The sequence below is a fragment of the Desmodus rotundus genome, chromosome 2, assembly GCF_022682495.2.
Source record: "Desmodus rotundus isolate HL8 chromosome 2, HLdesRot8A.1, whole genome shotgun sequence".
NCBI lineage: Eukaryota > Metazoa > Chordata > Mammalia > Chiroptera > Phyllostomidae > Desmodus > Desmodus rotundus.
Window position 1 is genome coordinate 31949578 of NC_071388.1, and position 18426 is coordinate 31968003.

The 18426-nt window shown below is 42.4% G+C and overlaps 1 protein-coding gene across 14 annotated transcripts in view; it reads left to right on the forward strand.

Annotated features, from left to right (window-relative positions):
• The window catches only part of GPR160 (G protein-coupled receptor 160), a 37509-nt gene that overhangs the window by 10699 nt on the left and 8384 nt on the right, over nucleotides 1-18426 (forward strand). The window contains exon 1 of one of the 14 annotated variants that reach the window (XM_045197892.2): nucleotides 11954-11978. The exons of 12 other annotated variants lie outside the window; for them this stretch is intronic. The gene's annotated coding sequence lies outside the window, so the exon portion shown is untranslated. Of the gene's footprint in view, nucleotides 1-11953; nucleotides 11979-16022; nucleotides 16114-18426 lie in introns of those variants that run through there. One more of the 14 variants, XM_024563444.3, reaches the window with a different exon arrangement.

Here is an 18426-nt window from a genome sequence, read left to right on the forward strand (position 1 = left end):
ACAAAAGAGCGGACTCTTTCATAAATGGAATACAGTATACCATAGAACAAAGGTGGCTTCTTTCATCGCATGATGTTTTTGAGATGCATGCATGTTGTCTGTTCAATAGTATGTTCTTTTTTGATAGCTAGTATTCCCATTCTTTGATTATGCCATGATTTATTCATCCACTCTCCTTGTGTTAATGGCGAACAGCACCAGATGTTGAACTTCGGTTCACCAACCTCAGCTCTTGAGTTGGGCTAGGAAAGAATTCAGAGCCAAGGAATTCAAATACAAGCAAAAGTCACAGAGGTGGAAAAAGTGAGCCGGCTAGACTGTGTGGACTCAGGAAACAAGTTACAGAGGCTAAAGCTTAGGAGAAAGAAAGGCAGAGAAAATGCGCCTGGGGGAATGGAAGGGCAAAGGTGGGGCTCCAGGGAGTACACCTGGGGAAAGGAGGGGTTGGGGGAGGTGCTGGAGAGAGAACTGCACTGGGTCCTTCATCTTCAGGGCTTTTACCTGGAGGTCTCAGGGGAGGATCTCCATAGCATGTTCATCAGCTTTCCAGGTGTGCCTCCTCAGGGTCCAGGCCTCCATGATTGCTTGGTACCAGGGCAGGGATCATTAATCCCTGCAGCTGGTCCACGTGTCTGCTGTGGCGTCCCCTAGAGCCTGGAGCTGAAGCCTAGATGTCATCGCTAGTTTGGCCGAAAGTCAAGGCTTTGTTTCTGATTGTCTCTTGTGAGGTCAGAACCCCATTGTCTTGAGGGCCAAATGCTTGAGGGATTGGCCGTGCAAGGGCTTGTATGGCAGTCTCATGAGGCTGTTCCTTGGCCTTCTTGTTTCTGCTCCAAGGGGGTCTACCACACGGACTAGTGACCCGGGGGAGGAAAGGTCACAGGATCTATAACCCCCTGACTGGGATCTGCTAGGGGAGGAAGGGTTACCCTGGGGGCATGGCCCTTCCCTGCAATACTTGTCCTTCCAGTTCTGCCTGTTGCTAGGTGTCCTGGGTTTCCACCCCAGTGACCTTGTGTGCCTGGCCTGTGTCTGTCTAAACTGCCTACTGTATCACTTGGAAGACCATTTGGACTGTCTCCAGTTTGGGGCTATTAGGAGTATATCTGCTATGAACATTCTTACACAAGTCCTTTAAAAAATGTTTTATTGCAGTATAATTTACATGCCATAAAACCCTCTCACTGTAAATATACAATTCTGTGATTTTTATAGAACTGTACAACTATCACCACAATCAAATTTTAGAACATTTCTGTCAACCCCAAAGTTTCTTCGTGCCCATTTATAGTCATTCCCCACCCCTAAGCCCAGACGTCCTGCTGATAGAATTCTAGAATACGTGGTGTTTGGTGTCTGGCTTCCTTTGTTTGCCGTGGTGTTTCTGAGGGTCATCCGTGTGGCAGCACGGGTCAGTAGCTTGTCCCTTTGTATTGCTGAATGGTGCGCACAGACACACCACGCCTTGTCTATCCATTCACCCGCTGGTGTACATGTGAATTATTTCCGGTCTTGGTCTATGATGAATAATGTTTCTACGACGGTTCATGTACACGTGTTTGTGCAGACCTGTATTTTTGTTTCTTTTAGGTAGAGTCTTAGGAGTGTAATTATTTATCATAAAGTACCTTTGAAGCAGGGTGCAGCCAAGAGGAGGACCCCAAGAAGGGATTTGTAGTGGGGTCCAGAACTCAAGGTGTCCAGGAAATGTTAGAAAAATATATATAGGATGTCCTCACCCCCACAAGCCTGAGCCAGGGGGAAGGGACACATGGAGCAGGGCCATTCAGAGCTGATCTGTATAGCAACAGCTTTGCAGCCAACCCCTGGCACGGTCATTTAACATATCTATAACTTTTAACTGGTTTCATGGATGTGTTAAATAGCTGTGGCCATGCTTTGAGCCAGGGGGAAGGGAGCAAATTCCACCAAAGATGGGACTGGGAAGCAACTCCCCCCTGTTACAGGGCCTGCGAGAGAGCTTGGAGATGATTGGCTCCATGCCATGGGGCCACACCTGTCCGGACTTACTATGGCAGCCCAGTAAAGCTGGAAGAATACGGGGATGCTGGCAGGTGTAACTGATTGTAGGAGTCAGAAATGGGGCTGCAAAGGAAGATGGGCGCTGGGATTTAAACCTAGGCGCGGCAGCCATAGGGGGAGGGCCGTTCTGGGGTGAATAGACAGGACCACGCGGTTCTGAGGGGAATAGAGAGGACCACGCGGTTCTGATGGAGTGAATAGAAGAGGACCATGTGGTTTTGGAGTGAATAGGAGAGGACCATGTGGTTTTGGAGTGCTTCTTTTTGCCACGCGGCTTAGGCAGCAGGAGAGACTTTGCCGGGAAGAAAAGGGGAGAAAGGACTCTTGCTGGTGGGCCATGAGAAGGTGCCACATGGCTTTGGATTTAACTGGAGATTGTGGCAGCCACACAGCTGATGGTGCCGGGAGCCTGAATCACAGACTTCTACTTCTTTTCCTAAGATACGGTACCCCCGACTGGGCACAGGGAGAGGGAAGGACTGTGCATCTGTGAGTGTTCTAAAGGACTTTAGTATCTTATTGACGACATTAAGTCATTACTCTAAGTCTGTGTAACTTTTAAATAAATAATTCCTTTCCTTTTCACCAGTCTCTGGCATTGAGAGACGTCTTTCCTCTGGCGGCGGGCATTTCGAACCTAGCAGGTGTGTGTGGGGGGGGGGGAACCGCCAGAGACAGAAAGGGGGGATCCTTTCTGTAATAATTTATCGTGAACCACCCCCTGCCTGCCCTGTAACACCTTTATATTTAACTTTTTAAGAAACTGCTGAACTGTTTTCCAAAAGTGTCTGTACAAAGTACGAAGGTTTTGATTTCTCCACATTCTGGCAACACTCAATATTTCTAGTTGTTTTATGATCAGTGTTCTAATGGCTGTGTGGCAGTTTCACAATTGACATTTCCCTCATGATTAATGATGTTGAGCACCTTTCCATGTGCTTATTGGTCATTCATATATCTTCTTTGGTGAAATGTCTAAATCTTAGGCCCATTTTAAAAATTGGGTTATTTCTCACCATCATCATAGTGAGTTTCAGAAATGTTTAAATATTCAAGTAAAAATATTTGAATAAAAACATTCAAGTATGTTGCCCTGGCCAGTGTGGCTCAGTTGGTTGGGTGTTGTCCCTCAAAGTGAAATGTCGCTGGTTCAATTCCCAGTCAGAGCACATGCCTAGGTTATGGGTTGGCTGCCCAGTGGGGGCACATACAAGAGGCAACTGATTGATGTTTCCCTCTTTTTCCCTCCCTCTGCCTCTCTCTAAAAATAAGTAAATAAAATCTTTTAAAAATTCAAATTTCTTTTTTAATTCTAGAGGCAAATTTTTTATCAGGTATATGATTTGCAGATATTTCCTCTGAATGTATGACTTATATATTTATTTAATGGCGCCTTTTAATGAAAAAAAGTTTAAAATTTTGAAGTCTTAGTTATCAATTTTTTCTTTTATGGTTTGTGCTTTTAATTACACACCTGACAAATACTTGCCTAACTTCATACAAGTCCTTTTTTAATAGACTTTATATTTTAGAGCAATTTTAGATTCACAGCAAAACTGAACAGAAGGTACAATTTCCCCAGGAGATTTCCCATATATACCCTGCCCCTGCCTGCATATCCTCCCCCATTGTCAACATTCAGCATACAGAATGGTATATTTGTTGCACTGAGCCTGCATGGACACATCATAATCACCCAAAGTCCATAGTTTACATCAGAGTGCACTCTTGGTGTTGTGTATTCTGTGGATTTGGACAAATGTATAAGGACATGTATCCATCATTACAGTATTGTACAGAATACAGGGTCTGGCACAAATAACGCCCCTTTTTATTACAAAATCAGAAGTATGTAATTCTCTAACAACAATATCACACTCAAGTACACCATATGACATTTTAGTTGAAATGTTCAAATTAAAACTATAAATTATTACACCCATATTATTACCCTACTGACCTTACTCAAGCAGGCCTTACTTCTGCTGGACCCTGTATTTTCACTGCCCTAAAAATCCGCTGTGTTCTGCCTATTCATCACGCACCTCAAACCCCTCCCACCATACCCGTCCACAACATTGTTGGCAGGTTGCCAGCCACCGGCGTCTGCTGTCTAGAGTTCTGCTCCTGTAGAGTGACACTAAAAATCTTTTGTGCTCTGCCCGTTCATCCTGCCCTCCAGTCCCTGACAACCACTGGTCTTTTTACTGTCTTCCTCATTTTGCCTTTCCAGAGTGTCACGTAGTTGGAATCAGACAGTAGGTAGCTTTTTCAGATTGACTTCTTTCACTTAGTAATACACATTTAGGTTCTTCCATGTCTTTTCATGGCTTGATACCTTTTTTTTAAGATTATTTATTTATTTATTTTTAGAGAGAGAGGGAGGGAGAAAGAGAGGGAGAGAAACATCAGTCGGCTGCATCTCACACGCCCTGACCAGGAAGCTGGCCTGCAACCCAGGCAGGTGTCCTGACCTGGAATCCAACCAGTGACCTGTCAGTCCACCGGATGACGCCCAACCCACTGAGCCACACCAGTCAGGGCCCTTTTTTTTTTTTTAAGTGCTGGATAATCACAGTTTAGTCACTTCCTGAAGGACATTTGGTTGCTCCCAGCTTTTGGCAATTATGAATAATGCTGCTATAAACATTTGTGTACAGATTTCTGTGTAGACATAGTTTTCAACTCTACCAGGGAGCATAGTTGCTAGATTGTATGGTAAGAATATGTTTAATCTTGTAAGAAACTGCCACACTGTCTTCCAAAGTGGCTGTACTATTTTATATTCCCACTAGCAGTGAGTGTTCCTGTTACTCTCCATCCTTGTCTGCATTTGGTGTTGCCATACAAGTCTTTTTGGGAACATGTGTTTTAATTTCTCCTGGGTAAAATACCTGGGAATGGAAGTACTGGATCATAGGGTAGGTATATGTTTAAGTGACGAACTGTTTTCCAAAGATTGTACCATTCTACATTCTTACACCCTTTCTAGTAGTTGGTATTGGTCTTTTTAATTATAGCCATTCTGACGGATGTGAAATTGTATGTCATTGTACTTTTAATTAGTTTTTTCCTGATTGATAATGTTAAGCACGTTTTCATGTGCCAGTGACCATTGGTACATTATCTTTTCAAAGTGTCTTTTCAAATATTTTGCCCTTTTTTTTTATTTTGAGTTGTCTTTGTTCACTATGAGGTCTGTCTGTAGAAAGTCCAGCCATTGTTAATATAATGAGAACAGTTTGCATGACATGGATGTAACCTGGCAGCCAAGGAGAGTAGACTGGAATGCGCATGTGTGAATAATGATGACTTCACCGTTCTCCTCAGTGGGGGCATTTTACACCATTGAGTGAGCATGTGTACTGTGTGGCTGTTGCATTCAAAATAATTGAGTGAGTAGAGCGATGAATCTGCATCAAGTTTTGTGTTAAACTTGAACATACCTCTGCGAAAACTACTCAGATGATTGAGAAGGCTGCAGCTATGGGCAGCTGGTGATTGGTAGCTTCATCATCACAACACACTCGCTCATGCATCACGTCTCATGCAGGGTTTTTTTGGTGAAACATCAAATCACCCAAGTGACTCATTCCCCCTACAGCCCAGATTTGGCGTCCTGCAACTTCTGGCTTTTCCCAAAACTACTTTTGAAAGGGAAGAGACTTCAGACCATCCAAGAGATTCAGGAGAATACAATGGGAAATCTGATGGTGATTGGGAGAACTGTGTGAGGTCCCAAGGTGCCTACTTTGAAGGGGACTGAGGCATCATTGTCCTGGGGACAATGTTTCTTGTATCTTCTTCAATAAATGTCTCTCTTTTTCATAGTACATGACTAGACACCTTCTGGTAAGACCTTGTATGTGTTGTGAATATTTGTCCCAGTGTGTTTCTTGCCTTTTCATTTTGTTATGAGCAGAAGAGTTTAAGAAGTCCACTTCATCCAATTTTTTTCTTTTATGGTTGGTGCTTTTGTGTTTTGTTTAAGAATTCTTTACCTACGCCAAGGTTGCAAAATACCCTCCTTTGTTTTCCTTATAGGAAGCTTTAGATTCTTAACTTTTATGTTTAGGCCTGTGATCCATCCTGAATTAATTTGTGTGTATGGTGTGAGGTGGGATTGAGTTCCTTCTTTTTTATTTTTAATGTCATTTTTTAAAAGATTTTATTTATTTAATTTAGGGAGAGGAGGAGGGAGGGAGATAAACATTGATGTGCAAGAGATACATCGATATGTTGCCTTTCGCATGCCCCCAACTGGAGATCTGGCCCACAACCCAGGCTGTTCCCTGACTAGGTATTGAACCAGTGATTTTTCGGGGCACAGGCCAGTACTCAGTACACTGAGCCACACAGCCAGGACCTGAGATCCTTCTGTTTTATATAGGTATCCAGTTGATACAACACCATTTAGTGAAAACCTTACTGAATTGTATTGGTACTCTTGGAAATCAAGTGGACCATTGGAACACTCTCCTCGGTTCTCTTTGGTCTTAAGCCAGTACCACACTCTTTTTAATTCCATAGTTTATTAATCTTAAATCAGGTAATGTAAGCCCTCCAACTTTGTTCTCTTTCAGAATCATTTGACTATCATAGCGCTTTGCATTTCCATATACATTTTAGAATCAGCGTGTCAATTTCTACAAAAAAAGCCAGGTTGGATTTTGATCAGAAATACACTGAATCTGTCAATCTGGGGAGTATTGACATCTTAGCAATATTAATCTTCTTTAGGTCCTTTTTAGTTTTTCTCAGAAGTGTTTGCAGGAGCAGGGTCCACTGGCATAGGTCTGGGATGATGATGTCAGAGACAGACGGGAGAGCTAGGTCTGGGTTCAGTGGGTAGGCTCTTCCAGACTGTGTGGTGGTTAGAAAAGGATTTCCTTCTGGCGATGGGCCTGGGTCAGTTTCTCAGAATGACAAACAGAGCCATGGCTTTGGAAACAACCAGCACCTGAACTTGAGCAGTGCCGGCCTCTCTGGTCGTTGGGTCATTCCAGGAGCCGTGTGCAGCAGCTTGGGACAGCAAGTGAGGTCTCAGGAACTTTGAGCAGATTTCTGATTGGTACTTTCTAGGTCACCGCATGCTTAAACCCCTTCCTTTGCTTGAATGCAAGATTAAAGTTGATAATCATTGAGAACTAGGAAGCACTCTCTAGTTCAAATGCCCTTTGACTAAACCTCCTTTATAAGCATGTTTGCTAATCATACATATTTGGATGTTTCTGATGGTGCAAACACTAGCTCCCAAACTAACACATCCTACTTTTAAACAATCCCCATTCCTCTAACCCTTTAACTAATCTTCTTATGAAGCCCTTTCACATATTTATTGACTCCTTTAGGTATGTGGGGTCTGTCCAGGAAGTATCCAGCCATGTACTGTCAAAAATAGAGACGTTTATTGAAGAAGACATAAGAAACATTGTACGTAGGACAGTGATACCTCAGTCCCCTTCAAAGTTGGCACCTTGGGACCTCACACAGTTCTCCCAGCTTCTCTTCCACTGGTCAAAACACTCTGCAAAACCCTTTGCTGGAATTGCCATCAGCTGCCCTGTCATATTTTCCTGATGGTCTGAAACCTCTTCCCTTTCAAAGGTGATTTTAGTTTTGGGAAAAGCCAGAAGTCGCAGGGTGCCAAATCTGGGCTCTAGGGGGACTGAGTCACATGGGTGATTTCATGTTTTGCCAAAAACTCCACATGAGCGGGCACATTGTTGTGATGAAGCTGCCAATCACTAGTTGTCCATAGCTGCAGCTATTTTCATCATATTATATCTCTCAACCAATGAAGAACATGGTAGTACTCTTATTAATTGTTTGGCCTGGAGCAGTGTACACCTTCCCAGTCAAAAAACACAGTTCACATGGTCTTGATCTTGTGACTTTGCTGTCCCCTCTCCAGATTTAGAAAACCAGGCAACTTCCTTTAGGTCAACTGGGCCTTTGTTTCCAGATCACAGCCATAGACCTATGATTCATCTCCAGTTACGAGCTTCTGGAGGAAATCTGGTTCATTGGTAGTGGTTTGAATCAAGTCAATAGTAACTGCAGCACAATGTTCCTTCTGCTCTGGTAGCAGAAGCTGCGGAATGAATTTTGCCATGACGTGTTTCATGCCAAGATCCTGCGTCAAAATCTCAGGCACAGTAGATTTTAGAATCCCCAGATCAGCTTCTAGTTCTCTCACTGTCAGTTGTTGAACTCTGTTGATTGCAGCCCGTACATGTTCAACATTCTCAGGTGTTCTGCTTGTTGCAGGCCTTCCAGAACATGGGTCACTTTCAACAGATTCTTGACCATCTTTGAAGCGTTTGTGACACACTTTTATTTGCCCTGAACTCATTGCATCGTCCCCAAAAGCCTTCTGAATCATTAGATTCCATGGAGGAATGTTCAGGCTTAACACAAAGCTTGATGCACATTCATTGCTGTACTCGCTGAGTCATTTTCAATGTGACAGCCACACAGTATACATGCTCATCACTCAGTGGCATCTACCGCCCTCACTGACTAATACAGTGAAGTCGTCATTGTTCACACATGCACATTCCGGTTCACCCTTCTTGGCTGTCAGGTTACACTGATGCAGTGCAAACTGTTCTTGTTATATAACAATGGCTGGACTTTTTCCAGACAGACGTTGTATTCCTACTTATAGATGTCTTAAAATTTGGTAGCAAAACTGAATGATTAGCACAAGGTACGTGTTGCCGTTCCTCTTATTTCTGAACATTGTACTTGTATTAATTATCTGCTCCTACCAAAATTATGAAGTGACTGTATATGTAAAATTTTCAGTAAATAAGAAGATACAGTTACATTGTGAGGGAAGGCTATATGAAAATATACATCACCAGAATATTGATTTGCAAGCAAATATAGGGCATTGGGTAAAAATTAATGGTAGCTATATGGGAAAGGGAGTCATATCAGTGTAATCTGATTTTTTCCAGAATGTTGCAAGGATCTGGAGGAAGCAGGGCACATATATCTTGACTTTCTCATGCCACTGATTTAATTAAGATAAAATATCAGCAGCCCAGGGAAACATAGTTTAGCTTGGACCATCCCATAGTTAGAGGATGGAAGGTCACACAGGGGCATTATCAAGGGTATGATGGTGTGGGACCGCACTTTTCCATCAGCCGCTCAGAGGTCAGTCTGGGACCCAGTCCTATTTAGTCAGTTTTATTCCACCACCAGTGACGTACTGTGTATATGTTTGTGTGCCACAGATACTAGAACAGGAGTCAAAATAACTGGATAAATGTGGCACTTAGAAATTGGGCAAAGTCAAATGAAGGCTAATTGATTTTGTAAGTAGGAAGCTCAGGATGGAGAATGACTGGCTGTGCGCCTGTTCCTGGCGGGAAGAGCCCCTGGGCCCTGGTGAACCTCAGGGAGTGGAGCCATCGGTAGTGTAACGGGAGCATATATGCACCACATCCCGAAAGTCAGCGGTCTGGTTAAGAATGCTTATATGAGGCTGAGAGCAGGCAAAAGACACGGTGGAGGCTTACAGTGGACAAGAATTTTGTGATAGCATCAGGGACAGATGCAGCAGCAAGAGGGGAGATCTGTGAAAAAAGACCAATTAGAAGTATTGTATTAAGTAGGATGGGCTAAAACGTGGTGAAAATAGACCAAAAGTGTAATGCCTCAAATCCAGTACAAGTTTACTTCTCTCCTGTAACAGCCTGGGATTGGTGTATCAGGTCACCAGTGGCTCTGGAAACAAGCGTATAAAGACTGGAATGTGTTGGGAGGACCCAGGAGACAGCCTGAAGGAACTCCTAAGGAAGAGCTTGGAAAAATTTAGGCATTCAAAAGAATAAGCATGTCAGTGATCATGTGATCATAAACACACTGAATAAAAATAAGTCCTTGAATCCATAATACATTTCTAGGGGGAAAAAGTCGCCAGCTTGTAAAAGCAGAAGGAACCATAGAATTAGAAAACCACTGTTGTAACTTCCGAGATGGTAACCGATTCAGGCAAGGAGGATGAATGGGTGCTAGCCTATTCGTGCAACCTGATTGCAGACCAGCAGTCTAACAGTCTGAAAGTATTACCCTGGAGATTACCGGTACCTATTCGATTACTAAAGGGAAAAGGTGCCCATACAATAGAGATATAGGGCAGATCGCTCCTTAATTTGGTGATCTAACATCACATGACCAGTAATGAGACACCCTGACACATGGGACACATAATTCAGATCGTGTTCTTGGGGAAAATGTATACCCAATACAGAGGCAACAGTTAGATGGACAGATCCAGATTGTGCAATAAGACAAGAAGACTAGCCTAGAGTCTTTAAAAATGTCAGTGTGTTACTCTCACTACTTGAACTCGTGAGAGTGACATCGTTTTTAAACACTGCATGGCAATCCCTGATACCCCGCTGTGATGCCCCGGGGAGACTGGGACGTGGAAGCCCAACTACTTCCTTGAGATCATCCAGCTTCTGGGTGATTATCCAAAATGCTTCATTGTGGGAGCAGACAATGTGGGCCCCAGGCAGAGGCAGCAGACCTGCATGTCCCTCCTAGGAAGGCTGTGGTGCTGATGGGCGAGACCTCTGTGCCGTGCAACCCAGCTCGGGGGAAACCGTTGCCTCATATCCTGGGGAATGTGGGCTTTGAGTTCACCTGGGAGGGCTGCCCTGACATCAGGGACCTGCTGCCGGCCAATGGGATGTCAGCTGCTGCCTGTGCTGTGCTGTTGCCGCACGGAAAGTCACAGGCCAGCCTGGAACACTGGTCTAGGGCCCGAAATGACCTCCTTCTTCGAGGCTTTCGTCATTACCTCTAAAATCTCCAGGGGCGGCATTTAAATCCTGAGCGAGGGGCCGCTGGTTAAGATGGGAGACAAAACTGGGAGCAGGCGAGGCCGGCTGTGTGGACCACCGCGCCTGCCCCTGGGGCCCACCATCCTGCAGGCGCTGGGCAGCGACAGCACGCACCACCCTGGCTCTTTAAGAGGCACACAGTACAGTTTAAATTCCTGGTTTTAAAATTTTTTTTCCTTTTGTGAATTGTCTCTTCATGTGCTTTGCTTATCTTACTATTTCATTATTTTTCCTGTTTGAAATCCAAGAGTTCTTTATACATTAGGGAGATTAATATTTTGTCATTTTTTTCCAGTTTGTTTTCTATTGATTTTGCTCATGGTTTTTGTGCCAGAAAGTGGTGTGATTTGTTTGAACTTACCAATCCAAAGGTATTTATGGTTAAAAATATCTTTAGTTACATGTTGCTGAGGGACCTGACCGCATTCTGAATCTTTTTTATATCTTTTTATTGAAAAATAAAACACAGAAAGCCATACATAAAAATGGATGTAACTTAAGGACGTCGTAAGGTGAACACTTTTGTGACCATCTCTCAGGTGAGAGCTACAGCTCTGCTCCGTAATCCCTTCCACGTGGCCTCTCCCAATCCGACCCCTGCTTCCCCGTGGTAACAGGACTGATGATCACTTTCTTGCATTTCTAAAAAATAGTTTTAGCACCCACACGTGTATCACTGGAGACTTCAGTTTAGGCTTACCCTTTAAAAAATTATTTAAGATGTCTTTTAAAGTCTCTTTTCCTCTACAGGTCGCTTTAGAGTTTCCTGCCGTCTGGCTGCTGCTGATTGCACACTCACGACGCAGCTCAGTGTGTCCCTGTGTCCTCTGTATTCCTTTCCTCTTTAAAAATTAACTTTATTGCCATCTAATTGACTAGAGGAAACTGCACATGTTTAGTGTGTGCAGTGTGACCCTTTCTGCCATTTATCTACGCCCATGGAAGCACCCCCCCCTTTCAGGATCCTGCCTGCGTCTCTCACCCCCTGAGGCTCCTTATCCCCCTTGTAATTTCTCCCTCCTACCCCTCCCTACCCCCTCCACAGCTAACCACCTGCTTCTGTAATTATAGGTGAGTTTGGATTACATAACGTTTTATGTAAATGGAATAATGTCTCTTTCAATCAGCGTAATGTTGAGATTCGCCTGTGTTGTTGCATGTGTTGACAGTTCCTTTTTGTCGTGGAGGAGTTTGTTGTGGAGGAGTACTCCATTGCAGGGATATATCGAAGTTTTGTTGTCCATTCACTTGTTCCTAGAAATCTGGATTGTTTTCAGTTTTGTGTCCCATGTATTTCTTGCAAATTGGTGGCTGGCTCCAAAGATTTGATCAGACTCAGGTTTGGTCTCTAGGTCGACAAAGTGTCTGGTTTCTCTTCTTGTGTGATGATTTATAGCAGTAGGTGCTTAATGTCTGCATCTGGTCATTCACGGGTGGGGGGTTGGAGGAGAGGAGCTGGTTGCAGAATGGTGGAGTTCTATCTAGTCTGCAATCTATTTTTCACTTCTAAGTAGAACACTTGTTGGAGAGGTACTTCCCCTCCTCCACCAGTGGGACGTTTCAAACAAGGCGGGGTAAATGCTTTATTCTTTCCCTTAATTTACCCATTTTCGATATATCCATTCCATCTCTTAATTCTTTGTATGAAATGTTTTTATTTTGTTTGTTTGTTTTTTCTCTTGGGAAACTGGTCATCCTTATCACTGTTTTTGAAATTTCTGGGTGTTTTCTTCCATGAAGGTGGCCCCTGGTGGACTCTCTCACTCTTGAAAACCTTCAGTTCTAGAGAATTTACAGCCTTTTCTTCTTTGGTTTCTTCCCCTTCAGTTTGTGTGTTCTCGTTCTCTCCCTCTCTCTCCTCCCTCCCTCTCTCTCTCTCTCCTCTCTCTACCCTCCCCCCCACTTTACTCGGATTTTGCACCTGCTGGATTGGTTTTCTAGTTTCTTATCCTTTTCTGTATCTTGTTCTGTGTTTTCTGGGGAATATCCTGAACTTTATCTCCTCACTTTTCTATTCATTTTACCATCATATTTTTATTCCCCAAGAGTACTTTCTTGTTTTCTGTTGTTATTTTAAATAGCCTCCTTTTCCTGCTTTATGGGGGCAGTATTTTCTCCCTGAAAATAATAAGTTTCTAAATAAACTTTTCTCCTAGCATTGTGTCTCTTTCCTCCAAGTTATTTTTCTGCTTGTGGGTTTGCCTTTTCATAGTAGAGACTTTCTTTGAATGTCTGGGCATCTTTGCATGTCTAGTCATATTTGTGGGTAGGATATTATCTAGGATGTCTTCTTAGGGAAGATTCAGTGTCAGTATCTTTAGATATTTATACCTGGGATGATCACTAGACAAGGATTTTTGCATCTTTATGTTTTGTGATAACGGTATTCCTGAAATCCAAGAGGAGAAAAGAAGGCTGGAGAAGTCCAACTTTTGTGTATTTTACTCAGACTCCCTGTTCTCAGTACAGTCCCCGTCCATCCTCAAATCTTCCCACAGCCCTTAGACCCTGTTTTCCCCTGGCTGGACAAGAAAACCTCCATTCTTAGGCCATACTTGGGGAGAGGCAGTCACCTCTTGCACTGCGTCTAGGATCTATTGACTTCATTTGCAGCGACTCCTGCTTTTAGCTCCATCTTTGCATCCCTTTTCAGTTACCTGGGCCAGCAATTCCTTAGGTTGGCACCGTGCTTTCTCCACTTCGGGCTTTTGTTTCTATTATCACTATATATTATTCACCTGAAGATTTTATTAAAAATGCAAATTTGTTTAAAAGATTTTATTTTTTCATTTCTAGAGAAAGGGGAAGGGAGGGAGAAAGAGAAACATCAATGTGTAGTTGTCTCCTGCACACCCCCCACTGGGGGACCTGGCCCACAACCCAGGCATGTGCCCTGTCCAGGAATCGAACCAGCAGCCCCTTGGTTTACAGGCTGGTGCTCAGTCCACTGAGCCACACCAGCTGGGGCTTAAAAATACAAATTGATCCAGTAGGTCCATGTTGGAACCTGAGGTTCTGTAACTATATTTATACCAAGCTCCTAGGTGGCGCTAATGTTCCTGTTCTGTGGACCATGGTTTGTGTAGTAACAAACCAAGTTATTTACCATTCCTCTATTCGTTTTTCCAACCCCTAGGTTTTGTTGGGGGGGGGGGGGTGGTTGGTTTTTGTTTTTTTCAAATTCAATAGCCATTAACCTGTGGTCTGTCCTGCCCTGTCTACACCCCCTTCATTCCCCACCAGGTGTACATACTGAACTACTGCGAAGCAAAGTTCTGAGAACATGTCTCATCTGTAAATGTTGCACGATGTATTTTTTAATAATTTTTTAAATGTATTACTTTGTTAGGGCTGCCATAACAAAATACTACAGACTGGTTAAACAACAGAAATCTACTTCTCATAATTCTGGAGGCTAGAAGGCCAAAGCTAGGTCTCGACAGGTTTGGTCTCCCTGGAGGTCTCCCCTGGTTTGCAGATGGGTGCCTTCTTGCTGTGCCCTCACTGAACCTCTCCTTCGGCTGCACCCATCCCTGCTGTCTCTTGTGTGTATCCAAATCTCCTCTTATAAGGTCACCAATCCTGTCTTAGGGCTTTGACATATGACTTATGGGGACACACAGTTCATCCATCACAATAAAACACCATTATCGTGCTCCAAATTAGTAATTCCTTACTATCCTCAAATTTCCAGTGTTCAAATTTCCAGTTGCCATTTACAAATGTAATTCTTTGTTCTAATGAATTCAAAGTAAGTTCCACCTATTGTATTTAGTTGATATATCTTAAGTCTCATTTAATCTCATGTGTTGATATGATTTACTGAAGAACTGTTGTTTGTCCTGTAGACCTTACCACCCTCTGGATTTTGCTTCCTGCATCCTGTAGGGCTATTTAACATGTTCTTTCATGCCTGTTTTTTTGTAGGTAATAGTTGAACGTACAGTCTGATCAGGTTCGTAGGTGGTGATATGTCCTTCCATCTCTCCCTTGGATATTAGCAGCTGTTGATCATTGTCTGCCTCCATTAATTAGTACATCAGGGTTGCGAAATGGGTTTCAGTATTACTATTCGTTATTCACTCAGAGTAATTCTATAAAAGTAAACACCCCCTCTACTATTTTGTCACCTAAGGTACAGTTTGTGTAGAAAAGGCAGGAAAAATGCTTGATCCTTTCCGTGTATTTACCAGTTTAAAAACAGTGACTTGGTTACCTAATGGTCCCCAAATGTGACAAACAAGATTTGCTTGTTCATTTTAGAGTAAGTTGCAAACTCATTTTACTGCTATTTCAGTGGTGTTATGAGAGGGAGTAGAATTTCTTTTATTCAAAAAGCCATCTTTTGTTGGAAATTGTGTTGTAATTTATGTAGCCAATTTCTTATTGTTGGATATTTAAATTAATTCCAGGTTTTTAATTTTATATCCAATACTGTGAGATGTACATCCTTTAAAATTTTAACGAAATACACTCATTTTCAATGTATAGTTTGAATTTTGAAGAAGGCATACACTTATTGAACCACCCCCCGAGTCCAAACAGAGAACATCTTCGTCTCTACAAGAAGTTCCCTGGTGCCCTGCGCCCCAGCGTGGGCCCCGTTTCTACTGACGGTCTGTCTGGCACATGCATTTGTTTTGCTGTTTCAGAATTCCATGTGATTGGGATCACAGTCTGTGTTCATTTGTGTCAGGTTCTGTTCGCCCAGCATGTTTTCGAGATTTATCCCTGTGCAGCATATATCAGTAGTTCGTTCCTTTATTGCTGAGAAGTATTCCATTGTATGTAGACACACTACCACGTGTTTATCCCCCCTCCTATTGCTGGATGCATGGACTATTTTCCCATGGTGAGCAAGGCTGCTACACACATTTGTGGACAAGTCTTTCTGTGGACATGTTTTCATTTCTCTTGAGTAAAAACCTAGGAGTAGGATTACTGGATTAAATAGTAATTGGGATGTTTAACATGGTAAGAAACCTCCAAACTGTTAAACTGTGAGAGGTCTCGTTCTGTTTCTTTGGCAACACGCGCATTGTCAGTCTTAAATTCTAGCTGTTTTGGTGGAAGTGCAGCGGTATCTAATTGTGGTTTTCATTTGCATTTCCCCAGTGTGCCTGTTCGGATCATTTGCCCGTTTTCTAATGGGCTAGTTGTCTAAGATGTAAGATTCTGGATTCAAGTCATTGGTCAGGTATTTATTGTGAGTATTTTCACCCCATGTGCAGCTTGCCTTTTTTTAAAACTATGCTTTCAAAGAGAAGTGTTTGTTTTTAAGAGTTCACTTTATCAACTATGTCTACTGGGTTGACTAGTGTTCCCCCAAAATTCATGTCCACCCAGAATGTCACCTCATTTGGAAATAGGTATTTGCAGAGATAACTAAAGTAAGGTCATACCAGATTAGAGTAGTCCCCAAGTCCCATGACTACTGTCCTTACAAAGAGAGGAGAGGACGCCCGATGATGCACACAGGGGAGGAGCCTCTGTAAAGATGGAGGCAGAGACTGGCGCCATGCTGCCGCAAGCCAAGGGACGCCAGAGCCCCCGGGAGCTGGAGGAGGTGTGGGAGGACCCTCCTAGAGCCCCAAAGGCTGCATGGCTCTGCTGACACTTTGCGTTCAGACTTCTCATCTCTAGACTGAGAGAAAAAAATTGTTTTGAGCCACCCAGTGGTGATTTATGGCAGCCCTTGGAACTAATACACCTACACAGGATCATGAAGATTTTCCTTTTCTTTTCCCCCCTAGAAATGTCAGTTTCACTTATACATTTAGTCTTATGCTCCGTTTTGAGTTTATTTTTGTGCATGATGTTAAGGTTAATTTTTTCCGATGTGTATACTCACTTTCCAGCACCATCTTTAGAAAAGACTGTGCTTTCCCTCACTGAATTATCTTGCACTTTTGTTGAAAATCAATAGGCCATAAATGTGTAAGTTTGTTTCTGAATTTTCTTCTGTTCCATTGATTTATACAATAAGGCTACCCTTATGTTAATAACCACACTCCTTTATTTCTCTACCCTTATAGCAAGTTTTAAAGTCAGGTAATGTAAATCCCCCGACTTCATTTTTCTTAAAAATTATTTTGGCTCTGATAAGTCCTTTATATTTCCATATAAATTGTAGAATCAGCTTGCCAGTTTTTGCAAAACAAACAAACAAACAAAAAAAACTTGCCAAATATTCCAGGCCATGGTGTATGTCTTCACTGATTTAGATCCTCTTTTAATTTTTTTCTACAATTGTTAATACTGTACTCACGTGTGCTTTGTCCAGTTTATCCTTAAATGTTTCATATCTTTGATGCCATCGTAAATGTCTCATTTTTCAATTTTTTATTGCTAGCATATAGAAAGAGTGATTTTTAAAAATTAATTGCAACTGTGCTAAATTAAATCACTTGTTATTTTAGTGGCTTTTTTGTAGATTCCTTAGTTAAGTACATAATCATGTCACCCAGGATTAGACAGTTTTACTTCTTCCTTTCCAGTCCACATGCCTTTTATTTCTTGTTAGTGCCTTCTTACATTAGCCTTAGTGAAATGTTGAGTAGGAGTGGGAGGTGGACATCCTTGCATAGTTCCTCATCTTATGGGGAGAATGGCCAGTTTATCACTAAGCATGAGGTTAGATGTAGCTTTTCCATAGATACTTTTTATCTGGTTGGGAAAGTCCCTTCTATTGTTTGTGAGTTTTTATCATGTGGGATTTTGTTAAATTCTTTTTCTATGCCTACTCAGATGATCGCATGGTTTGTTTTTTCTCCTTTATTATGTTTCCATGGTGAATCACATTGATTAAGTCAAGCTTGCATTGGCTATGATGTATAGTGTGTATTTTTTTGTTGATAGATTTAATGATGTCTTGTTAAGAATTTTGCCTCTGTTCTTGAGGGTTGTTGATGTATAATTTAGTTTTCTTGAAACATTTTTGATTTTGGTATCAAGGTAAGTCTGCTCTTATAAAATGAGTTGGGAGGTTTTTTTGTTCATTTGTTTTTAAAGATTTTATTTCTTGTTAGAGGGAGGGGAAGGGAGGGAGAGTGAAGAGAAACATCTGTTGGTTGCCTCTCGCACGCCGCCATCAGGGCACCTGGCCCACAACCCAGGCATGTGCCCTGACTGGGAGGCGCCTTTCAGTTTGCCATACGACTCCCCACCCACTGGGCCACACCAGTCAGGGCTGGGAGGTGTTTTGTCCTCTTCTGCTCGCTTTAAGTTTGGTATTTCTTTATTAAATGTTTGGTAGAATTCATCAAGGAAGACATCTGAACCTAGAGTTTGTTTCTTTGTGGGAAGGTTTTGAAGGTCAAAATCACTTTCTGTAACAGGGATTTTTAGGGATCTTTTTGAATGAGTTTTAGTCTTTCCAGGAATTTCTTTCATCACAGTTACTTCATTTATTAGAAAAAATTATTCATAGTAGTCACTCATTATCTTTTTAGGTTTGTAAGATCTGTGGTGAGGTCCTGTCTTTCTTAATATTGCTAAGTTCTTTCTTAGTTTTTTTGTT